Here is an 8,439-nt window from a genome sequence, read left to right on the forward strand (position 1 = left end):
CATGCATTTGCCAATATTCACATGTTCCATGAAGCATAAAGAGATAGTAAAGTATTACCTCGATTTCCGTGCAATACTGATTGACCATTAAATTTCATTCGAACGCCCTCGATCTTTAATTCAACTTCCAATAATTCCTCAAATACATAACAATATAAATTTTCATAAAAAACGGAGCTTAATTCTGAAAAACAGATCGAATCGGGTGATTAATCAGTGCAAAACAACTTACCGGGTTCGAATTTGACGAAACAGACCTCAAAAACGGACTTCAGACGTCAAAATCCCAAAATAAACCTTTATAAAAAAATAGTCAACTACGCAGTCATAAACTCCTTATTCTCTAATTCGAGCTTATTAACTTTGATTTCAAGCTTCCAGTCTTCTCATAAACTCGAACAATCTCTATTACGAAATTGAATCCAATTAATTTCCCTTGCCACGAAAATAATTTATTAAAATCTAAATAATAATTTAGGGGCCCAATTTAATATTTAACTACCAAAATAGGGACTAAATTAATCTTATTGAAACTATTAATACATAAACATAATTACATGGAAATTAGAAAACAAGGTCAAGTTCTTACCATTCCTCGAGGACTACCTTGATGATTTCCCCTTTTCTCCCATTTTTATTTTTTTTCAAACAACCCACGTGCTCTCATTTTCCATTCACACTTTTCTTATTTCCCTTCTTCTTCCACGCCTAATTCCTTTCTTACTTCCCTTCTTCTTCCACGCATAATTCCTGTTAATAATCCTTATCAACATGCTCTGAAATAAGAAATCTTTAACTTCAAAATTTTCCCTCAAATTCAATAAAAAAAACAGATTAAAATTGTTTTCAGAAAGTTCCAAAAACGAAAGTAAAAATCTTTATTTATCTTGACTGAGTTTAGGACACTTGGCGAACCTCCAATAATAAAATAGTTTTCTTCATGGTGAATACTGGTAGTGGATGATATGCAAGCATTGGAACGACTAAAGAAAGAGGAGATGGAACATTTTTCTTTGTTATAAGATTTGTCTATTTCAAATATGACTTTGCACCAACATATCTTATCAATGAGTGGTTCCAAATATTTTTTGAATTAACTAATAAAGTTCACAACAATAATAGATGAATAGAATTCACGTGAATTCTAACATCCTTTAAACCACATATTCAATTAAAACTAACCCCACCAATTGGGGTGTGACATAAAGTAATATATATTTTTTAATAATTCATTTTATATAGATTTTGATAATTTGAAAAAATAATTTATTTACTATATACATATTATCCGATCCAATATTTCTTTTTCAAAATTATACTAGATAAAAATTGAAGTTATAAAAAATATGTTTGATTTTCTTTTTCAATATTTACTGTTTTACCCACAAAACCGGTAATGACTAGCCAATACAATGTTCATCCGAGGGTAGTTAAGCTTATAGCACAAAAGCAGCTCCTCTCTAAGGTAACGGAATCGAAAGTACCATCAAACTTGGCCAAGAAATGAGCAAAAACTAGGAGTCTTCTCCAATCACAACATTACCTTTACAACTATTTCATATAGTTTATATATTTCAGACGATTATATCTAATCTCATATATTATTACCACAAATTACAAAAAATAATAATACAAACCATAAACCTTAATTCTTCTTGCCAATCCAAGCTTATCGCCGGTGTCCCATAGCGACGACTGGGATGGATACCTTGTGCCCTCTGCTGCCCTTCATGGTAATCTCTCCAAACCTGTAAGTTCCAGTGATGGATCGAGCAGTAAGAGTTACAGAAAACTTCCCGGATGCACCTGGCTTTAGAGTCATTGCTGAAGGGTTGGTTTCAATGGCAATGGACGGGTGCATTCTCGATGTGATAGTGTACGTTTCTTCGTCTGCAACGTTTGTGATGGTACGAGTGACTGTTTGAGTTCCCACCAGGTGAGAGATTGCAATTGATGGGGTGTTGAGATTTGAGGGGTGGCCTATGGTATCATTGCAGGGAGAGTTTGTGTAATGCTTTATCTCATGAATATCGATACCGGGTGTTGTGCACAAGAATCCCATATAATCTTTATGACCTACACAAGGCAGAGGAACTTTGACCCGAGTGACCAAAAATGACAAGATACAATTACAAAGCAAAAGCAAGAATACCTGCATCAAAGATGAGTCCAGGATCCAAAGCAGCTCTTGGATCAACGTGACCACTCCCATAATCGAAAGGAGTGGCTGTGACGAGTTTCATGGCATCGGTTTTAGAATTCTGTTGTGCTTGAAGAGGCCTTCCTGCTCTGTCAACCTTTGTTGATGTTGTCATCAAGGCTGATTTTATAGCAGCAGGACTCCAATCAGGGTGTTTCTGTTTCAAAAGAGCAGCTATCCCTGCAATATGTGGTGTGGCCATACTCGTTCCAGATATCATAGCAAATTCTTCTCCTGTTCAAAGAAAATTATTTGATTAAGATCTGAAAAGTTCCTCTACAAGAAGAAGCATAATGTCGTTTCTTTTCCTTCCAGCATTTCCAAATTGATGGCTGAGAAGAAGAGAAACAAATATAAAAACTGAGCAAATCTTTACCGACATAATTAGGTTCATCAGTTCCATTCGGAGACCAAGCAGCCCAAATTAGAGCACCAGGTGCTAAAATGTCAGGCTTGAGAAGATCTGCATCGTGAAGGCTGAAATCTTTTATGTTAGGCCCCCGAGAAGAAAATAGTGCGACCTGTGGTGCGGATTTATGGAGAATTGGCATCAAACCATCCCCAATTCTACCAATAGCTTTGAAGCTCTTAACCCGTCCAGTCCAGTCTCTTGGGGTAGAAACACATTATAGTAGTCGACGAGATCCTACAGAAGTGAATCAAAGAGACAAATAATACTTGCTTGTCATGTTAGAAAGGCTGACTATAATTTATCAAGCAGTGACAGCATGCTGCAGATTATGGCCGTGAGATTATGGAAAAGAATCATCTTCACTTAATCATATTACAATAAAAAAAAGCAGGGAAAAGAAAAAAGAGGAACAAGGATAATTACCATTGAGTTCGAGACATCGGTGATAAGGATTCCAGGAATGCCAAGAGGAACAGGATCAAACTTTGTTCCAGGAGAAACATTTTCCACTGCAAGAACAAAACCAACTGCACCAAGAGCCTTGGCTGTTTCAGAGACTTTCTTAATTGATGCAGAACCAACAACAAAGTTGAAGGAATAGCCACAAAGAAGAATGTTTCCCTCGACCAATTTCTTGTTTAACACCTCTGGCCTTTGGCAGTCAGAAGGGCTATATTTCACTGACGAATCCAGTAGCACGTCATTAGCAGCAACCATGGTGTAAGTTTGGTTCAGGTGAGTGGAAGCTGCACGATGCCTAAGTTATACACTCTAGCTTTTAAGAACAGAGAGATTTTTCCAAAGAAACAAAAGGATAACAGATTGGCAAGTGGTTCTGAGACAAAATATCAATCGCTTAGTGAAAGAAAATGTCAATCCTATGAGATGAAATTTCCATACCTTTATTTTTTAACCTAATTTCAAGCATGAAGCAAAACAATTCTAGTAGAATACAAGTTTATTTTAATAAAGTTATCAATTCTGATTGTTTAATCTGAATTTTGAACTAAAACTTGTGCCCTTGAAAATTTTATTGCACAACACTAGACCAAAATGAAAACTACAATCTTAAAAGCTCAGTGATAACCAAAGTGAGGATTCAAGCAGAAAACTTTTACTATTAATGACCTATCATATTCACAAATTTGTCACAAATGCAGAAGACCATCAACTAAACCAAACCATTATTGAAAAACGAATGTCTAAGTTGCTTGAATACCTTTTCGATAAATTAACGGAACATGCATCTCATATGTAGATTTCAAACTGTTCATCATTTGTTGTTCTTAAAAAACATTATTCCTTAGATTAAATAACATCTTTATACTGTCTGAATGTCTTCCTATAGGCTGCCTAATCAGAACAAATAAACAGTCAAAGTTGATGTAACTTACGGGACAATCCAATTCCAGCTAAAAATTTTCCATTTCCCATGGTCAGATGGTTTTTGTATCTACGATCATCGATTGCAGCTGCAACAGATGTTATCCAAGGGCTATAAGAAACCAAAGTTTTAGGTGAAGGACCTCCATTTCCAGCTGCCTGTGCAACAAAGACACCAGCTTTGACGGCTCCAAGAAGTGTAGCATCAAAGGGATTTAAAAAAGTGGTCTTTGTGGTTGCTGGAGGACCATTTGGTCCCACTGAGAGACTAAGAATATCAACACCATCATGAACAGCCTGTTCATAATAGTTGTCAAATCACAAGTTTTCTACAATAAATAAAAGATTATAGAACTGATTGATAAATTTGCATCTTTTAGCTTCACCTGATAGAAAGTAGTACAGCTTTTCATTTTTCTTTTCAAGCCTATCACAAACATGATTTTATTTTTTCATGTTCTCAAAACTTAGGATCACAAAAAAGACATATCTTCAGGTTTTTGTATGTCAGTCATGAGAATCTCCAAGTCAAAAATAATCATTAAAGAAGTGTTCTTTAATATCCCAGCAAAAACTAGAGGCTCAACCATTAGGAACAACAGACACTTATCAGGCACTATGCAAAAGGAAGATCCTTATGGTCCCAAATGATAGATTTATAAGGAAAATTTTTCTCTATAAATAATGCCTGTTTTATATCTCAGATGGAGTTACCACAGGAAGAGATCAGGTAAAAGGCTAAATGTAGCATACCTGATCAATTGCAGCTACCACATCTGCTACAAATCCTCCAAACAGCCTGTATAGTGCCTTGTAGACAGCAATCCTGAAACCAAAAGAAAAAAAATAACCTTATATCAAAGAAGAAAACAAATTTTAATTGTAAAATGACCTAGGAAGATATGAGTAATCTATACCTGGCACGAGGAGCCATTCCACTTGCCTTTCCAAATTCATGGCCACCCATTCTCACGGGAATGCCATTATTCCCAGCTGCAATAGCTGCAGTGTGACTGCCATCCAGTAAATATAACAAAGATGAGCAATGGATTAATAGAAAAAATAGACACAAAAAATCCACTTAACAACAGAAAGTTTATGTAGAAGCCTTTATACCAAAAGCTAAGTTTTACCTACAGTAAAACTGCTTAGATTTGCCCAGAGATACTTACCTTTTGCTCCCTTTCACTGGACATTTATTTACAGCTTAATGCGATATAACTTTAACACCCTCTTTCCAAGACGTGTCTTAAACATATAACTATGCATATATTAACTTTTTAATGCTTGCATTTAAATGGAAAAAAATTCTGTCATTTACCTAGTACACATATCCAACACTTATAGTGACGTGTATTTGCACACGGGAAAAAAGGAATGATACTTCAAATGTATTGAAAAGCTTAGAGAAAATTGAGCAATTTGTGTTAACATATACCCGTATCTGACACACCCAAATCCAAGTAACAGATCACCATCATAATCTTGTGAATACCACACATCATACATCTTATTCATTTTATGCAGGCAGCCATTAAGTTCATTTTAAACCTACTGTCTGCAAATCAGAAATAGAATCACAAACACAAAGGCGCCCTTCAGGAATTGGAATTATACTCCCATTGGATGACTCAAGAAGAGATCTGGATGCCTATATACTAGAAGCGAACTGCAACTGCATTTCACGGCATAGGGATAACATATGCAAGAATGATTACTTATTTTTACCTAAATCTTGTGATAACCATTTCCCAAGAAAGGTGCTGTAGCCTATAAACATGAGGCAGAACATTAGAACCTTTGTGCAAAATGTTATTAGTGGACTCCAGCCAACCCTGTTAAGATCTAAAGGTACCTCAAAAGAAAACAAAAGATGCAACTTTATGATTAACTTCCACATTGTTGAATTCTTTATGTGAGTGTCAGTAGCCACAATGTCTTCTGTTTACACATATTAACATCAAGACTTTCCTTCATTTGATGTAATGATGAGATAAGCTAAACCTCTCTCAAAAGCATATTTGTTTCAGATAAGGTGGCATAGGGTTTCTCATCTAAATCTTGACTGCGGGATATTATGGCAACTAACCTTCCATGTCCGTCACCATCCATGGGGGATGCAAAATCAATAGCAGGATTAAAGGCTCCTGCTGCTTTTGCAGCTTCAGCAAAATGTTGGGCTCCAATGATCTTCCCATTACAGAAGTCTCTCTTGGTGTCAGGATCAATTTCGCATTTTCCTTTGTACTTCGGAACAGGCCCATATGGGTCAGTATGATAGGCTGCAAAGCTTGGATGATGTGGATAAATTCCTGAGTCTATAAATCCTATTACAATGTCCTCTCCTGCCCTGTCAAAGCCACCTCCAGTTGGCCATACACTAGTTGGGAGCCCCAGAAATTGTGGGGTATGTGTTGTAAGTTTCCTCACTTTCCAATCTCTCTCCACAGATTTTACACCAGGAGCACGTCTCAGGGTCTCTGCCTACTAACATATTGGGCACAGTGTAAGGAATGAGAACAAAAGAGACGGTTTCAGAGAAAAAATAATAGGTACCCATTCTGGTAAAAGAACATTTCCAAAACAAAATCACAACATGTGTAGCATTTGAGAGTTTCACCTGTTCAGGGGAAAGGTAAACTGAAAAGCCATTTATCAGGTGTTTATAACTGTAGAGTTTCTGATAGCTTCCACGCTCAAATAGCATACCGAGAAGCATATCATGTTTCTTTTCAAGATGACTAGCGTAGGATGTAACCAATTCACTGAAACATCACCAAAGAAAAAACAGGGATTATAAGTGGAGCAAAATTTGTGGTATATTTCAATCAACTGAGAGATTGATTGTGTGTGCGTTGTGTGTGTCCATCTACATGAGGACGAGAAGAAGTAATAAAGGAAATATCAATGGACCAATAGACGTTTTGAAACAGTGAAAGGAACCATCTTATTGTTAACACAAATAGCAGAACAATTAGATCAGGTAGCAGAACACCGGCAAGCGTAGAATTAGAAAAAATTTCTTCTCGAGGATCACTCAATAATATCAGGTAGCAATAGCATGAAACTGGATTTGAACCTTGGATCACTAATTTAGTTCTAGGGCCTCACAGAAACTCTCCCTCAATTTTTGTAGCGAAGCAAAACAGAACTTCGCATTAACATTTTCTTCTCTTCTATCATTTTAAAAGAAAAAGCAAACACTAGTTACCTCTTAGTGTCAAGCTTCTCATCAGACTCCACAGCCGTCGCTTGAAACCCATTTTCACCCCCTTTATAGCTAATGATGGGCTCTCCTTCTACTGTGACTATGTAAATCTCTGCTTTCCCAGTAACCAAAAGCCCCGCTAGCTTTACCAGCACCAGAACAGCACACCCCAGGTCCATCACTTCAAATCTTCCGCTGTTGCAAGATTTGCTGCTCACTAGAATTAGTACTTCAAAGTGAAGTTTGGTGAGTCTTCTTCTTCTTTTATTATAGCTAATTTTTACAGCAATTATTGTATTTGTTAAAGGAAAACTCCAAATTTATACGTATGCAAAGAGACTTAAATGTAAAACTGACATCTACAGTGAAAAATAAATAAATAAATGAATAAACAAACAAAATTGTGTTTGGAAGCCTTCCTGCTAAAAACAAACTTATTTCAGCAGAGATCAGGTGGAGTTAGAATTTATTAAGCTAGTTTAAGCGACTTAAATAAACCGATTAATGGTTACTTTAGCGGGGGAAAAAGAGAAAACATTACTTAAATTGGTAAAAAGGGAAAAATTACAAAATATTACCGAGGAGACACTAAAAAAACCCGATCAAATCTAGCCGGAAGTTCTTTACATTCACGTCAATCTGCGTCAACGTCCTTTTATCTACAATCGAAGCAAAGAATATTACAAAAATGAAGTAAAAATGGGGAAAAGGAAATAAAAAGGGAAGAATGATCAGAATCTCCGTCTGCATTTTCGGCTATGAAGAGGATCGTAGCGATATCACTAAACAAAAAGAAATAGCAGTGAAAATTTAGACTTACGCAACCATCAAAGAAGGAACCAAAGAAGCTCTGGTGAGATGATTTTATCAAAGCAACCAGGAAATTTCCAGAAAAGTGAAAACAGAAGAGAAAAAGATTGGATCAGAGAAGAGGAGTATTATTCATTCACGTTTTCATAGATGCGTTCCGTTGAGGTGATCTTTCATTGAAAGCGAGACATGAAAATGTGAGAAAATGCTGAGAAACGGAAAGAAAATGAAAATCTGATATATGTATTAGTAGTGAAGACAAGAGAGTCGAGAGTAGCGAGCGAGTGTGAGCGTAGTAAATTGAAAAGTGGTTGGGATTTTTATTTTTGTTCTTATTCTTATGCTTTTTATTTGAAGCTCGTGAATATTACTTATTTTTGGGATAAACCTCGTTTTGCCTCCTGAATTAAGCTCTTTAATTCAATT

General features: G+C 36.2%; 1 pseudogene; it reads right to left on the reverse strand.

The window, feature by feature from the left end:
- Positions 1 to 1,492: 1,492 nt before the first annotated feature.
- LOC120162051 lies at positions 1,493 to 8,117 on the reverse strand (annotated as a pseudogene).
- Positions 8,118 to 8,439: the final 322 nt, after the last annotated feature.

The sequence above is a fragment of the Hibiscus syriacus genome, unplaced genomic scaffold (genome assembly GCF_006381635.1).
Source record: "Hibiscus syriacus cultivar Baekdansim isolate YM2019G1 unplaced genomic scaffold, ASM638163v2 tig00002880_pilon, whole genome shotgun sequence".
NCBI classification, from domain to species: Eukaryota; Viridiplantae; Streptophyta; class Magnoliopsida; order Malvales; family Malvaceae; genus Hibiscus; species Hibiscus syriacus.